Genomic DNA, 17,168 nt, shown 5'->3' on the forward strand with positions numbered 1-17,168 from the left:
CCCACTCCTCCCCTAACTCGGCCGCAGAGCCGCCAGGAGCCGCGGGTCGACGAGCCCGACGGGGTTCGACGAGCTGCGGGTGCCCGCGTGTCCACCTGCGGGCAGGGCCCTCCCACTCGCGACCTCGCCAGCCGAGGCGCCAGCGCGCGCCCGTCGCCCGGTTGTCAGGCTGTCTGACTCTGCCGCCGAGCCGGTTGTCCCCTACTCGCGACCTCTGAGCCGCCAGCGAGGGACTCCGCCCCTCCTCCCTCCTTCCCTCACTCTGCCGCCGAGCTGCGGTGCCCGCGTGTCCACCTGTCGGCCGGGCCTCTCGCACTCGCGACCTATGGCGCCCAGCCGCCAGCGCGCGCGCCGCCCGCCTGGCAGGGACTCCGCCCCTCCTCTCTCCTTCCCTCACTCGCCGCCGAGCCGGTGCCCGCCCAGCTGTCGACTCGCGACCTCGGCCGAGCCGCCAGCGCGCCCGTCGCCCGGCAGGGTGTCTGCCCCTCCCCCCCTTCCCTCACTCTGCCGCCGAGCTGGCGGTGCCCGCGTGTCCACCTGTCGGCCGGGCCTCTCGCACTCGCGAACTATGGCGCCCAGCCGCCGGCGCGCGCGCGTCGCCCGCCTGGCAGGGAGTCTGCCCCTCCCCCCCCTTCCCTAACTCGGCCGCAGAGCCGCCAGGAGCCGCGGGTCGACGAGCCCGACGGGGTTCTAGCCCCTCCCCCCCTTCCCTAACTCCCCCCCTTCCCTAACCCTGTCGACGAGCTGCGGGTGCCCGAGGGTCCACCTGTCGGCCGGGCCTCTCGCACTCGCGACCTCTGCCGCCGAGACAGCAGCGCGCGCCCGTCGCCCGGCTGTCAGGCTGTCTGCCCCTCCCCCACTCCTCCCCTAACTCGGCCGCAGAGCCGCCAGGAGCCGCGGGTCGACCAGCGCGACGGGGTTCTAGCCCCTCCCCCCCTTCCCTAACTCCCCCCCTTCCCTAACCCTGACGACGAGCTGCGGGTGCCCGCGTGTCCACCTGCCGGCAGGGCCTCTCCCACTCGCGACCTCGCCCGCCGAGCCGCCAGCGCGAGCCCGTCTCCCGGCTGTCAGGGTGTCTGCCCCTCCTCCCCCCTTTCCTCACTCTGCGCCGAGCTGGCGGTGCCCGCGTGTCCACCTGTCGGCCGGGCCTCTCGCACTCGCGACCTCTGCCGCCGAGCCGCCAGCGCGCGCGCGTCGCCCGCCTGGCAGGGACTCCGCCCCTCCTCCCTCCTTCCCTCACTCTGTCGCCGAGCTGGCGGTGCCCGCGGGTCCAGCTGTCGGCAGGGCCTCTCCCACTCGCGACCTCGCCCGCCGAGCCGCCAGCACGCGCCCGTCGCCCGGTTGTCAGGGTGTCTGCCCCTCCCCCCCTTCCCTCACTCTGCCGCCGAGCTGGCGGTGCCCGCGTGTCCACCTGTCGGCCGGGCCTCTCGCACTCGCGAACTTTGGCGCCCAGCCGCCGGCGCGCGCGCGTCGCCCGCCTGGCAGGGAGTCTGCCCCTCCCCCCCCTTCCCTAACTCGGCCGCAGAGCCGCCAGGAGCCGCGGGTCGACGAGCCCGACGGGGCTCTATCCCCTCCCCCCCTTCCCTAACCCTGTCGACGAGCTGCGGGTGCCCGCGGGTCCACCTGCGGGCAGGGCCTCTCCCACTCGCGACCTCGCCCGCCGAGCCGGCAGCGCGCGCCCGTCGCCCGGCTGTCAGGCTGTCTGCCCCTCCCCCCCTCCTCCCCTAACTCGGCCGCAGAGCCGCTTGGAGCCGCGGGTCGACGAGCCCGACGGGGTTCTAGCCCCTCCCCCCCTTCCCTAACTCCCCCCCTTCCCTAACCCTGTCGACGAGCTGCGGGTGCCCGCGGGTCCACCTGCGGGCAGGGCCCCTCCCACTCGCGACCTCGCCCGCCGAGACGGCAGCGCGCGCCCGTCGCCCGGCTGTCAGGCTGTCTGCCCCTCCCCCCCTCCTCCCCTAACTCGGCCGCAGAGCCGCCAGGAGCCGCGGGTCGACGAGCCCGACGGGGTTCTATCCCCTCCCCCCCTTCCCTAACTCCCCCCCCTTCCCTAACTCTCGACGAGCTGCGGGTGCCCGCGTGTCCACCTGCGGGCAGGGCCTCTCCCACTCGCGACCTCGCCAGCCGAGGCGCCAGCGCGCGCCCGTCGCCCGGTTGTCAGGCTGTCTGCCCCTCCCCCCCTTCCCTCACTCTGCCGCCGAGCTGGCGGTGCCCGCGTGTCCACCTGTCGGCCGGGCCTCTCGCACTCGCGACCTCTGCCGCCGAGCCGCCAGCGCGCGCGCGTCGCCCGCCTGGCAGGGACTCCGCCCCTCCTCCCTCCTTCCCTCACTCTGCCGCCGAGCTGGCGGTGCCCGCGTGTCCACCTGTCGGCCGGGCCTCTCGCACTCGCGACCTATGGCGCCCAGCCGCCAGCGCGCGCGCGTCGCCCGCCTGGCAGGGACTCCGCCCCTCCTCTCTCCTTCCCTCACTCTGCCGCCGAGCTGGCGGTGCCCGCGGGTCCAGCTGTCGGCCGGGCCTCTCCCACTCGCGACCTCGCCCGCCGAGCCGCCAGCACGCGCCCGTCGCCCGGTTGTCAGGGTGTCTGCCCCTCCCCCCCTTCCCTCACTCTGCCGCCGAGCTGGCGGTGCCCGCGTGTCCACCTGTCGGCCGGGCCTCTCGCACTCGCGAACTATGGCGCCCAGCCGCCGGCGCGCGCGCGTCGCCCGCCTGGCAGGGAGTCTGCCCCTCCCCCCCCTTCCCTAACTCGGCCGCAGAGCCGCCAGGAGCCGCGGGTCGACGAGCCCGACGGGGTTCTAGCCCCTCCCCCCCTTCCCTAACTCCCCCCCTTCCCTAACCCTGTCGACGAGCTGCGGGTGCCCGAGGGTCCACCTGTCGGCCGGGCCTCTCGCACTCGCGACCTCTGCCGCCGAGACAGCAGCGCGCGCCCGTCGCCCGGCTGTCAGGCTGTCTGCCCCTCCCCCACTCCTCCCCTAACTCGGCCGCAGAGCCGCCAGGAGCCGCGGGTCGACCAGCGCGACGGGGTTCTAGCCCCTCCCCCCCTTCCCTAACTCCCCCCCTTCCCTAACCCTGACGACGAGCTGCGGGTGCCCGCGTGTCCACCTGCCGGCAGGGCCTCTCCCACTCGCGACCTCGCCCGCCGAGCCGCCAGCGCGAGCCCGTCTCCCGGCTGTCAGGGTGTCTGCCCCTCCTCCCCCCTTTCCTCACTCTGCGCCGAGCTGGCGGTGCCCGCGTGTCCACCTGTCGGCCGGGCCTCTCGCACTCGCGACCTCTGCCGCCGAGCCGCCAGCGCGCGCGCGTCGCCCGCCTGGCAGGGACTCCGCCCCTCCTCCCTCCTTCCCTCACTCTGTCGCCGAGCTGGCGGTGCCCGCGGGTCCAGCTGTCGGCAGGGCCTCTCCCACTCGCGACCTCGCCCGCCGAGCCGCCAGCACGCGCCCGTCGCCCGGTTGTCAGGGTGTCTGCCCCTCCCCCCCTTCCCTCACTCTGCCGCCGAGCTGGCGGTGCCCGCGTGTCCACCTGTCGGCCGGGCCTCTCGCACTCGCGAACTTTGGCGCCCAGCCGCCGGCGCGCGCGCGTCGCCCGCCTGGCAGGGAGTCTGCCCCTCCCCCCCCTTCCCTAACTCGGCCGCAGAGCCGCCAGGAGCCGCGGGTCGACGAGCCCGACGGGGCTCTATCCCCTCCCCCCCTTCCCTAACCCTGTCGACGAGCTGCGGGTGCCCGCGGGTCCACCTGCGGGCAGGGCCTCTCCCACTCGCGACCTCGCCCGCCGAGCCGGCAGCGCGCGCCCGTCGCCCGGCTGTCAGGCTGTCTGCCCCTCCCCCCCTCCTCCCCTAACTCGGCCGCAGAGCCGCTTGGAGCCGCGGGTCGACGAGCCCGACGGGGTTCTAGCCCCTCCCCCCCTTCCCTAACTCCCCCCCTTCCCTAACCCTGTCGACGAGCTGCGGGTGCCCGCGGGTCCACCTGCGGGCAGGGCCCCTCCCACTCGCGACCTCGCCCGCCGAGACGGCAGCGCGCGCCCGTCGCCCGGCTGTCAGGCTGTCTGCCCCTCCCCCCCTCCTCCCCTAACTCGGCCGCAGAGCCGCCAGGAGCCGCGGGTCGACGAGCCCGACGGGGTTCTATCCCCTCCCCCCCTTCCCTAACTCCCCCCCCTTCCCTAACTCTCGACGAGCTGCGGGTGCCCGCGTGTCCACCTGCGGGCAGGGCCTCTCCCACTCGCGACCTCGCCAGCCGAGGCGCCAGCGCGCGCCCGTCGCCCGGTTGTCAGGCTGTCTGCCCCTCCCCCCCTTCCCTCACTCTGCCGCCGAGCTGGCGGTGCCCGCGTGTCCACCTGTCGGCCGGGCCTCTCGCACTCGCGACCTCTGCCGCCGAGCCGCCAGCGCGCGCGCGTCGCCCGCCTGGCAGGGACTCCGCCCCTCCTCCCTCCTTCCCTCACTCTGCCGCCGAGCTGGCGGTGCCCGCGTGTCCACCTGTCGGCCGGGCCTCTCGCACTCGCGACCTATGGCGCCCAGCCGCCAGCGCGCGCGCGTCGCCCGCCTGGCAGGGACTCCGCCCCTCCTCTCTCCTTCCCTCACTCTGCCGCCGAGCTGGCGGTGCCCGCGGGTCCAGCTGTCGGCCGGGCCTCTCCCACTCGCGACCTCGCCCGCCGAGCCGCCAGCACGCGCCCGTCGCCCGGTTGTCAGGGTGTCTGCCCCTCCCCCCCTTCCCTCACTCTGCCGCCGAGCTGGCGGTGCCCGCGTGTCCACCTGTCGGCCGGGCCTCTCGCACTCGCGAACTATGGCGCCCAGCCGCCGGCGCGCGCGCGTCGCCCGCCTGGCAGGGAGTCTGCCCCTCCCCCCCCTTCCCTAACTCGGCCGCAGAGCCGCCAGGAGCCGCGGGTCGACGAGCCCGACGGGGTTCTAGCCCCTCCCCCCCTTCCCTAACTCCCCCCCTTCCCTAACCCTGTCGACGAGCTGCGGGTGCCCGAGGGTCCACCTGTCGGCCGGGCCTCTCGCACTCGCGACCTCTGCCGCCGAGACAGCAGCGCGCGCCCGTCGCCCGGCTGTCAGGCTGTCTGCCCCTCCCCCACTCCTCCCCTAACTCGGCCGCAGAGCCGCCAGGAGCCGCGGGTCGACCAGCGCGACGGGGTTCTAGCCCCTCCCCCCCTTCCCTAACTCCCCCCCTTCCCTAACCCTGACGACGAGCTGCGGGTGCCCGCGGGTCCACCTGCGGGCAGGGCCCCTCCCACTCGCGACCTCGCCCGCGGAGACGGCAGCGCGCGCCCGTCGCCCGGCTGTCAGGCTGTCTGCCCCTCCCCCACTCCTCCCCTAACTCGGCCGCAGAGCCGCCAGGAGCCGCGGGTCGACCAGCGCGACGGGGTTCTAGCCCCTCCCCCCCTTCCCTAACTCCCCCCCTTCCCTAACCCTGACGACGAGCTGCGGGTGCCCGCGGGTCCACCTGCGGGCAGGGCCCCTCCCACTCGCGACCTCGCCCGCCGAGACGGCAGCGCGCGCCCGTCGCCCGGCTGTCAGGCTGTCTGCCCCTCCCCCACTCCTCCCCTAACTCGGCCGCAGAGCCGCCAGGAGCCGCGGGTCGACGAGCCCGACGGGGCTCTATCCCCTCCCCCCCTTCCCTCACCCTGTCGACGAACTGCGGGTGCCCGCGTGTCCACCTGCCGGCAGGGCCTCTCCCACTCGCGACCTCGCCCGCCGAGCCGCCAGCGCGAGCCCGTCTCCCGGCTGTCAGGGTGTCTGCCCCTCCTCCCCCCTTTCCTCACTCTGCGCCGAGCTGGCGGTGCCCGCGTGTCCACCTGTCGGCCGGGCCTCTCGCACTCGCGACCTCTGCCGCCGAGCCGCCAGCGCGCGCGCGTCGCCCGCCTGGCAGGGACTCCGCCCCTCCTCCCTCCTTCCCTCACTCTGTCGCCGAGCTGGCGGTGCCCGCGGGTCCAGCTGTCGGCCGGGCCTCTCCCACTGGCGACCTCGCCCGCCGAGCCGCCAGCACGCGCCCGTCGCCCGGTTGTCAGGGTGTCTGCCCCTCCCCCCCTTCCCTCACTCTGCCGCCGAGCTGGCGGTGCCCGCGTATCCACCTGTCGGCCGGGCCTCTCGCACTCGCGACCTATGGCGCCCAGCCGCCAGCGCGCGCGCGTCGCCCGCCTGGCAGGGAGTCTGCCCCTCCCCCCCTTCCCTAACTCGGCCGCAGAGCCGCCAGGAGCCGCGGGTCGACGAGCCCGACGGGGCTCTATCCCCTCCCCCCCTTCCCTAACCCTGTCGACGAGCTGCGGGTGCCCGCGGGTCCACCTGCGGGCAGGGCCTCTCCCACTCGCGACCTCGCCCGCCGAGCCGGCAGCGCGCGCCCGTCGCCCGGCTGTCAGGCTGTCTGCCCCTCCCCCCCTCCTCCCCTAACTCGGCCGCAGAGCCGCCAGGAGCCGCGGGTCGACGAGTCCGAAGGGGTTCTATCCCCTCCCCCCCTTCCCTAACTCCCCCCCTTCCCTAACTCTCGACGAGCTGCGGGTGCCGGCGTGTCCACCTGCGGGCGGGGCCTCTCCCAATCGCGACCTCGCCCGCCGAGCCGCCAGCGCGCGCCCGTCGCCCGGCTGTCAGGCTGTCTGCCCCTCCCCCACTCCTCCCCTAACTCGGCCGCAGAGCCGCCAGGAGCCGCGGGTCGACGAGCCCGACGGGGTTCTATCCCCTCCCCCCCTTCCCTAACTTCCCCCCTTCCCTAACTCTCGACGAGCTGCGGGTGCCCGCGTGTCCACCTGCGGGCAGGGCCTCTCCCACTCGCGACCTCGCCAGCCGAGGCGCCAGCGCGCGCCCGTCGCCCGGTTGTCAGGCTGTCTGCCCCTCCCCCCCTTCCCTCACTCTGCCGCCGAGCTGGCGGTGCCCGCGTGTCCACCTGTCGGCCGGGCCTCTCGCACTCGCGACCTCTGCCGCCGAGCCGCCAGCGCGCGCGCGTCGCCCGCCTGGCAGGGACTCCGCCCCTCCTCCCTCCTTCCCTCACTCTGCCGCCGAGCTGGCGGTGCCCGCGTGTCCACCTGTCGGCCGGGCCTCTCGCACTCGCGACCTCTGCCGCCGAGCCGCCAGCGCGCGCGCGTCGCCCGCCTGGCAGGGACTCCGCCCCTCCTCCCTCCTTCCCTCACTCTGCCGCCGAGCTGGCGGTGCCCGCGGGTCCAGCTGTCGGCCGGGCCTCTCCCACTCGCGACCTCGCCCGCCGAGCCGCCAGCACGCGCCCGTCGCCCGGTTGTCAGGGTGTCTGCCCCTCCCCCCCCTTCCCTCACTCTGCCGCCGAGCTGGCGGTGCCCGCGTGTCCACCTGTCGGCCGGGCCTCTCGCACTCGCGACCTATGGCGCCCAGCCGCCGGCGCGCGCGCGTCGCCCGCCTGGCAGGGACTCCGCCCCTCCTCCCTCCTTCCCTCACTCTGCCGCCGAGCTGGCGGTGCCCGCGTGTCCAGCTGTCGGCCGGGCCTCTCCCACTCGCGACCTCGCCCGCCGAGCCGCCAGCGCGCGCCCGTCGCCCGGTTGTCAGGCTGTCTGCCCCTCCCCCCACTTTCCTCACTCTGCCGCCGAGCTGTCGGTGCCCGCGGGTCCACCTGCCGGCCGGGCCTCTCCCACTCGCGACCTCGCCAGCCGAGCCGCCAGCGCGCGCGCGTCGCCCAGTTGTCAGGGTCTCCGCCCCTCCCCCCCTCCTTCCCTCACTGGGCCGCAGAGCGGCCAGCGCCCGCGGGTCGAGCACCCGGACGGACCTCTCCCACTCGCGACCTCTGCCGCCGAGCTGCCGTGTTGATCCCGCTCGACCTCACCCGAGTGGGCTCTCGGCTCGCCCTGCCTTCCGGGGTTGATCTGGTCTCGGCGACCGAGCCGCCAGATCGACCCGTTCTCTTCCGTTTGCTTTTTCTTTTTCAGGTGCGTCGGGTTTGTTGGTTGCGGTTATGTGAGGGACGAGTGCGTGCTTTTGCTTTTGAGGCGCTGCTATATGAACGCGTCGTTTCAAATCCAAGTCTCTTCATTTGTGCCGTTGCTCAACGTTGCTTTTGCCGAAAGAGCCGTCGTCCGGGTCACAAAAGGGCTTTCTCCTGGCGTGCCCAAAGATGGTGACGGGGACACGGACGGGGATGCTGGCGAGTTGTTGTTCTGGGGCGTGTGCTCACACCGTCTGACGTGGGCCTGCGATCCCCCTCGGATGGGAGTGCATTCCGCTGCTCCGTGGGTGGGGAGTCAAGAATCCTTCCCGTCCCGTCCGTCCGTGCGTCCGTCATCCCTCGCCCAGGGACGTTCTCGAGAAGTGTGGGCGGATCCCGTTCTCCTGTCTGCGCCGTTGACTGAGCGGAGAAACGCGAACTAGGATGGGCTCCGTCTGGCAACGAGTCCCCGTCGGTCGCCCACTAAGCTCCTATGCTGGGGCTGGCTCACTGGATAGCTGGTTGGGGGTCGGGCGCCACCTGCCTGTCGGGCGCTTTTTCAGAGGGTCTTGGGGCGGGGCGACCACGGATGGAGCCGGCCCGGGCCGGCTAACTCTTGAATGCCTTGAGGCTGTGGAAGGAGGCGGTGTGGGAGGGGCACCTTGGGACAGAGGTCAAGGGGGCGGGGATAGGTAGCCACTTCGGCTTTTCGGTTTGGGTGGGAAATCTTGACGAAACTTAACTGGATTCGAGAAAACGGGCATTGGATCCCAAGGGAATCGACTTCCTTCTCTCTGGCCTGATCACTTCGCATGGGGGAATCTTAGTTCTCCCGCCAAGGATGTTGAAACCAAGACGTGACAGGTCACGCGGGTCCAGTCTCTCCAGTGAGGTTCAGGGGCAGAACACAAGGGTCAAAGTTCGCCTCGTGACAACGAAACCCTGCGCACCCACCCCACTCCTCCGCCACCCCACCCCCCCCCCCCCCGCGCCGGCCAAATCGGAACACTCCCTTGTCTGCCCAAGACAAGTGCTGGCCGGTGGTGGCTGAGGTGAGGGGGGCAGACTCCCGTTGCACGGGAGTGAGCTTGATCCCGGAGGTGATGAGCTCAGAAAACACAAGCAAATATTCAGAAGAATATCTGTGCACGTTGTCCTTTGCTGACTGTGTCTTTCTGTCTCTGCCCGCACCACCTACACACGCTGCCCACGCCCCCAACGCGTACACACACAGCGCACGCACTCCCGCACGGCCCTACGCAGCACCCGCACACACGCCGGCCACACCCTGCACACCCACTCACACACACACACAGCGTTGTCCTTGGACTGGCTCTGTCTCTCTGCCGGCCCCCCCCCACACCCACGTGGCGCACAGACACACCACCACCCCGACACTGGCCCCCTACACACACGGCCCTATGCGCCACCGCACACAGGCACACACCCCGCACGCACACTCCCACCCCCCCCACCCCGCCCCACTATGTTGTCCTTGGCCTGGCTGTGTGTCTCTCTGCCTCTGCCTCTGCCTCTGCCCCTCCCCCCACTCACAACTACGTGGGACCTGCACACAGCACAGACACACACCCCCCACACACACTGCCCTCCCCCACACGGTCCTATGGGCCACCGCACCCACGCACACACCCGGCACCCACACTGCTTCTCACCCCCCCGCCCCTCCCCCACACACTATGTTGTCCTTGGCCTGGCTGTGTGTCTCTCTGCCCGCCCCCCCCTTAACAACCACGTGGCACCCGCACACAGCACAGACACACCCCCCACCCACCCCCGCCCCTCCCCCTCCACACACTATGTTGTCCTTGGCCTGGCTGTGTGTCTCTCTGCCCGCCGCCCCCCTCACACCCACGTGGCACCCGCACACAGCAGAGACACCCCCCCCTACACACACACTGCCCCCCCCCGCGCGGTCCTAGGCGCCTCCGCACACACGCACACACCCCGCACGCACACTCCCCACCCCGCACCCCGAACCCGCCCACCCACACTACGTTGTCCTTGGCCTGGCTGTCTCTCTCTGCCTCTGTCACTGCCCGCCCCTCCCACACCCGCACCCACAGGCGCACACACCCCCGTGGCATTCGCACACAGCACAGACACAATATCCCCCCACACTGCCCCCCTACACACACGGTCCTAGGTGCCATCGCACACACGCACACACCCCGCACGCACACTCCCACCCCCCGCCCCGCCCCCCCCACACTATGTTGTCCTTGGCCTGGCTGTGTCTCTTTGCCTCTGCCTCTGCCCCTCCCCCCACTCACCCCTCCGTGGGACCTGCACACAGCACAGACACCCCCCCACACACACACACTGCCCCCCCCACGGTCCTATGGGCCACCGCACACACCCCGCACCCACACTCCCCCCCGCCCCCTCCCCCACACACTACGTTGTCCTTGGCCTGGCTGTCTCTCTCTGCCGCTGTCACTGCCCGCTCCCCTCCCCCACACCCGCACCCACAGGCGCACACACCCACGTGGCACCCGCACACAGCACAGACACACCACCCCCCACACACTGCCCGCCCCCCCGCACGGTCCTAGGCGCCTCCGCACACACCCTGCACGCACACTCCCACCCCGCACCCCGACCCCGCCCACACACACTACGTTGTCCTTGGCCTGGCTGTCTCTCTCTGCCTCTGTCACTGCCCGCCCCCCCACACACCCGGACACACCCCCGTGGCATTCCCACACAGCACAGACACAACACCCCACACACGGTCCTATGTGCCGTCGCACACACGCAACACCCCACACACGGTCCTATGCGCCATCGCACACGCGCACACACCCCGCACGCACACTCCCACCCCCCCGCCCCCCCCCCACTATGTTGTCCTTGGCCTGGCTGTGTCTCTCTGCCTCTGCCCCTCCCCCCACTCACACCTCCGTGGGACCTGCACACAGCACAGACACCCCCCCACACACACACTGCCCCCCCACGGTCCTATGGGCCACCGCACACACGCACACACCCCACACCCACACTCCCACCCCCCGCCCGCTCCCCCACACACTACGTTGTCCTTGGCCTGGCTGTCTCTCTCTGCCGCTGTCACTGCCCGCTCCCCTCCCCCACACCCGCACCCACAGGCGCACACACCCACGTGGCACCCGCACACAGCACAGACACACCACCCCCCACACACTGCCCGCCCCCCCGCACAGTCCTAGGCGCCATCGCACACACGCACACACCCCGCACGCACACTCGCACCCCCCACCCCGACCCTCCCCCAAACTATGTTGTCCTTGGCCTGGCTGTGTCCCTCTGCCTCTACCTCTGCCCCTCCCCTCACTCACACTTACGTGGGATCTGCACACAGCACAGACCCACACCCCCACACACACACTGCCCCCCCCCACGGTCCTATGGGGCACCGCACACACGCACACACCCCGCACCCACACTCCCACCCACCCCCCGCCCGCTCCGCCACACAGTACGTTGTCCTTGGCCCGGGTGTGTCTCTCTGCCCGCCCCTCCCCCCCACCCCCCGCTTAACAACCACGTGGCACCCGCACACAGCACAGACACCCCCCCACACACACACTTGCCCCCCACACACTGCCCTCCTTCACACACGGTCCTGTGCGCCACCCCCCCCCACGCACACACCACGCACGCACGCACCCACCCACCCCCGCCCCTCCCCCCACACACATTATGTTATCCTTGACCTGGCTGTGTGTCTCCCTGCCTCTGCCTCTGCCCGCCTCCCCTCACACCCGCACCCACAGGCGCACACACCCACGTGGAACCCACACACGGCACAGACACGCCCCCCACACACACTGTGTGGTGTCCCTGTCCCTCACTTTCTCCTTCCCTTCTTCATCGTCCCTCTGCCCCTTCCTCCCCACCTCCAGCTTCACAGGACAGGGTGCCTCTAAGGTGCCTCTGCCTGTTAATACACCCTTGACAGGAAGATTTCTACAGTCTGACCCGTCACGCCTGTCACCTGGGGGGGGGCGGGGCGGGTGCGTGGTCAAGCATCCTTGGTATGCTAGGTAGAGCTTTCTCTGTGGAAGGTAACGCTGTTTGCCACTTGGGGCATACCTTCCACGGTCCCTAGTGGTTGACACGCCACCCACTTCACTGAGCAAATCCTAGGAGCCTTCACCGAATCTCTTGCAAAATTCTTCAGAACTGTCAGTCTTCCGGTCACCCCCCATCATCATCAGGCGACGTGTAGAGGACCGATGGAAAAACGGGAGGATTGACTTCTTCCATGGGATCGGATGACCTGAGGAGTAGGATGCTCAAATGGATGCCTGACTTCTTGACGAAAATACGTTGGGGCGGGGAGGGGCAGGACGGTCCACTTAGGAGGTCGGGTTGAACGTGTACACATACGACATGTACATCATACAATCCACAAGCACCTACCAGGCAGCACAGGAAATGTAGGCTTCCTACTTTGGATTCACCTCTGAGGGAAAAGAATCTGAAAACCCGAAACGAGCACGACTTTGTAAACCCACTCTATACTTCATTTCTGCCATAAGGGTGGTGTCATCTGCATATCTGAGGGGATTGCTATTTCTCCCAGCCATTTTGATTCCAGCTTGTGCTTCATCCAGCCCAGCGTGTCTCGTGATGCTGTACTCGGCATGTAAGTTAAATAAGCAGGGTGATGATAGAGAGCCTTGATGGACTCCTTACCCTATTTGGAACCAGCCTGTTGTGTTCCATGTCTAGTTCTTACCTGTTGCTTCCTGACCTGCAGAAATACAGATTTCTCACTACTTTTGTTGTTGTTGTTGTGAATTCCCTAACCTGAGTGAAAAGCGCGAGAGACAGAGAGAAGAGGGGGAGGGACAGGCAGACAGGCAGGGGGGGAAAATAATCATAATCATAAAAAAAAAAAAAAAAAAAAAAGGACCTTACCGTTAACTCTGTTGCTTTCCAGATCCAAAGAGACCACAAAGGACCGGAAAGGACACAATGTTTAAAATGGGAATTGGAAAAGACGGACATCCACTTGGTCGCTTCAAACAATAATGCCCCTGTCAGCGGAATAGAATCGTTTCTCTTTTTCTCTCTACCTGGTCCTTCCAGACTTCAGAAACTCTCAGTGAGGATTCTTCTCTCCTTGGCGAGAGAGTGATTTCCATACGTTCCTTAGGGGCCCAGAGGATGTTTCTGTGAAACGGGGATATCCACTTCTGGATGGGAGATTCCTGGGCCACGTGTGTTTGGTCCTTTGCCTGTGGTGCTTCCCCCGAAAGTGGGACTGGATCCTGAAGTTTTCTGAGTTGCCTCCGATATCGGAAGCTCTGTCAGAGGGGACAACCCTCTCTGGGGGGACATTTGCCACCATCTCTTGCCCTTCTGACGGAGAACTCAAAAGGCCCTGTGCCTGAAGCTCTGCAGATGGAAGCTAGAGTGAAGGAGGAAACAGACAGAGCTGGACTCCATCTTAGGCCAGGCTGCGAACATGAGGCTACACGCACGGTCACCCTCCCAATGGACTCTGAACTTTGTGCCCGGTGTCTATAGAAGGGGCATACCAATGGAAAACCGGACACGCACACACACACACGCAGGCGCCTGCCCGCGCGTGCGCGCGCGCGCACACACACACACACACACACACACACACACACCCGGATAAAACAGCCTTTGGGGCTTGTACTTGGACTCTCCGTGGCCTAAAAGAATATGCTAATTATCTCTGTCACAGAACAAAGCCATCAGTTCCATTATGTGTATCAGGATATGACCACAGGCCTGTGAATAAATGTCCACTGTGTATCTCGTCTTATAACACATGAATGATGGGGTTATCGGGATTGTCTTTACCCTTCCTTTGTTTAGGTAAGTCTCAAGGAATTTGGGGTGGTGGGTTCAGACACATACCCCTGAGGTATAAAAGATTTTCACGAATGCTGGTTGGGGTCCTTGGCTAAGAGAAGACTCTGCCTTGGGCCCGCTGGTGTAAGAAACTGCACTCCACTACCTGCATGGTCCTTCTGAGTGAGTTTGTTTCCCAGAACGCGTGGCTACAACAAGAGGACTCGGTGAACATTTCCGACAGAGCTTCCTTGGTGGCTCACACGGTCAAGAGTCTGCCTGCGATGCAGGAGACCCGGGTTCCATCCCCGGGCCAGGAAGGTCTCCTGGAGAAGGGCATGGCAACCCGCTCCAGGACCCGACCCTGACATCTAGAAATCTCCTTGACTGACTCCCCCTGCACCGACTGGTTTCGAATCCGCTCCAGGGATGAACCTGTGTGTTTCCTTGGTTTCCCTACAAGTGCCTCTGAGGAAATACCTGATTGCTTGCACCCCAGGCCTGCTTTCCCAAACCCGTCCATCGACATCACAGCCTCCTGAGAGGAGATATGAGAACTGGTTCACTGAACGGAGGATCTGTGCTCAGAGACTCTTTTCCATGACAGGGAGGCCCGTACTAACTAACCTATTTGGTCCCTCCCTCCTTCCCTCGTTCCTTCCTCCTTTCATTCTGGATTTTCTTTTCTTTTTCTTTCTTTCTTTCATTCTTTCTTTCTCTCTCTCTCTCTCTCTCCCCCTCCCTCCCTCCCTCCCTCTCTGTCTGTCTGTCTTCCTTTCTTTCTTTCTCTCTCTGTCTCTCTCTCTCTCTTTCTTTCCTTCTCTTTCTTTCTCTCTCTCTCTTTCTTTCTCTCCTTCCTTTTTCTCTTTTTCTCTCACGCACACGTGCCTTCTCTCACGGACACGCGCACATGCACGCATTCACACACACACACAGTCACCAGCTCAGCTTTTCATGGGTTCCAGGCAAGTGTCAGAGGAGGGAACGCCTGGGGTCCGGAGTAGGCCGCCGCCCCCACCCCACCCCACGCACGCACCCCTCCGTGCCCTATGGAGTGTTTTGGATTCAAGTGACTTAAGAACCGGCCAGCGCCAGCGGAACGCTCTGCCCCTCCCTCCTTTTCTGTCTCTCTGAAGGCAGGCAGGAAGGAAAAACGCCTCCCACGGAGGAAGATGTCAAGAGATGATGGCTGCTTCGACGCACGTCCGTGATCCTCACATGCATTAGCGGGGTTTCCTGGGTTACGAAAAGGAGGAGACTCCTTTGGCCTGACCCAAGGCGAGTTTGTCCCTCAGCCTCCCTCCCCCCCCCCCCAGGCCCATTCCTCCGCGCGGTGCTGAAGGGGCAGCCTCAAGGTGGAGAAATGGGGGTGGGGTCGGGGCGGATCACCATTCAATCGAGGCAAAGTCCAAAGGCTCTTCCTTGACTGGAAAGCGTTCTGCATTTGAATGAAGCTATCCCACGAGGGGCCCTGCAGGGGGAGCGGGAGGGGGAGGGGGAGGGGGAGGGGAAGGGGAAGGGGGAGGGGGAGGGGAGGGTGGAGGGTGGCGGTGGGGGTGGGGCCCACAGACAATAGCCCCGGCCAGCGGCCGGCCTTGCCTGGCTGAGGAAGCCCTCTGGCGGCGGCGGGGCCACGCCCCCGACTCCTGCAACTCGATCCCTTCAAGGAAACTTCTGCGGTGATTCCTGTCCAGGGGAATCATCAAAGTTGGCCTGTTTCTGAAAAAGGCCTGAGTCACAGCTGTGACAGATTCTCTGGCTCTCTTGACACATGGATTGACCTGCACCCTCCCACCCTGGCAGATCCTTTGGACACGCCTGAAGAGGTCTTTGGCCTCCGTCAGAAAACAAGCCAAGATAGACACACAAATACGTGCTTGTCTAGCCTTGTTGAACAGGCCAAAAATGATGCATGGCCTTGGATTGGAGAGAAATCTGCTCCTCTCACACGCCCGAAGGCAGGAAGTTCTCAGCGGGACAGAACCTGCCTTCACGTCTCAGCGGGACCACCGGGGACGGTCCCCTGGCCCTCACCCGCCCCCAACCCCTAGACCAGCTCCCCCGACTCCTCTCCCCACCCCCCACCACCCCAGCGCCCAGCCACCGAGGGGGGCCCGGGGAGGGATGGAGGTCTCAGCCGCGGTTCTGAGAGGTCACTTGTGAAACCGCCCTAGCTAGGCCGAGACGCCTAGGAGTAATATTGTAAAACATGAAAGAGAACACAAAATGGACTGATGACTCTGAGAGAAGAATTGTAATTGGAGGAAATTTCAGGACTGGCTCTGATATTGCATCCCGGAAAAAGTAAAACTCATACAGAGAGTAGAAAAGTGGTTACTAGGGCTATGGGGAGAGGTTGGTAAAAGGGAACAAATATTCAGCTATAAGATGAATAGAGTCTGAGGATCTCATGTAAAACACGGCAATCTTTTTGACATGTTTTGTATAAATGAAATCTTATGAAGATAAAATCTAAGTAGGAAAGATGGAGGGAAGAAAAAAAAAAGAAGGTGAAATATGTGAGGTGATATGAATTAACTGGATGAGGAATCCTTTCACATCGTAAACACATGAAATCACCACAGTTATATTTCAATTTCTTGCAATTTTATATGTCAATTATACCTCAAAAAAGTTGAAATTTTAAAAAAGATATTACAAGATCTATGAAAAACCGTGAAGATTGTGTCTGGCTTGATAACATTGAGAACGTAGAACTCAGGCGATCCAAAACGTCCCCCTGACTAATAGAGTGTTTGTGTCATCGGTTACTCAATTCTGAATTATCATAGGTTCCAGAATTGTTGGTTGGATGCAAGATTTCAAAGCAGCCACATACTGGAAAACTTAGTTTTAATGAGTTTAGTTCTATTCTCTCAAAGCGGAGAGCTCTATTTAAAGATGATACTTTACGTGGACTTCCTTGATTTTTCCTACGTCGGATCAGAGACGGATGTAGTGAGATATCATGAAGTAATTCCCTGTTTTTCTCTTTATAATTTCCGCGACATGATCCTTCTAGTTAGTAAGAAACATTTGTGTTGCCTTGAAGAGAATTAGATTATTATCATAATAATGGAAAGGGAAAGTAGTAGGTTTATGCTTGGCCCTTTTATATTTAAAATATACCTTTTTGGCTACAGTGTGAGGCATAGGAGATCTAGATCCTGCAATCGAGGAATGAATCTGTGCCCTTTGCAATGGAAGCAAACTGTCTTAATCCCTGGAACCCTAAGGAAGTTCCTCAAAAGAGACGGTTTGCGACTAGGTCAGAAATGATAGTCTTCAAAGGCAATCCCTTTAAGGTCAAAGGAACAAAATTTACTGACTGAAGAAAAGCCTCTGGGTAATACGAATGAGGAGTCTCTGACCTATGAGCAGCCCATCAATACTCCTATTGCCGGCAATAGGAGTAAAGAGGACATCCCATGACACAGAAGGACCTGTCCCAGGAGAGAAGCCCAGGTTCATTCTGCC

General features: G+C 65.2%; 1 long non-coding RNA gene across 2 annotated transcripts in view; it reads right to left on the reverse strand.

The window, feature by feature from the left end:
* The window catches only part of LOC145534299 (uncharacterized), a 30,728-nt gene extending 22,214 nt beyond the window's left edge, over positions 1-8,514 (reverse strand). The window contains exon 1 of one of the 2 annotated variants that reach the window (XR_014074439.1): positions 7,707-8,487. This is a non-coding gene — a long non-coding RNA (uncharacterized LOC145534299). Of the gene's footprint in view, positions 1-7,706 lie in introns of both variants that reach the window. The other variant, XR_014074438.1, reaches the window with a different exon arrangement.
* Between the last annotated feature and the right edge of the window lie 8,654 nt (positions 8,515-17,168).

Source organism: Giraffa tippelskirchi, chromosome 14 (assembly GCF_054371585.1).
Source record: "Giraffa tippelskirchi isolate mGirTip1 chromosome 14, T2T-mGirTip1v1.2.pri, whole genome shotgun sequence".
Classification (NCBI taxonomy): domain Eukaryota; kingdom Metazoa; phylum Chordata; class Mammalia; order Artiodactyla; family Giraffidae; genus Giraffa; species Giraffa tippelskirchi.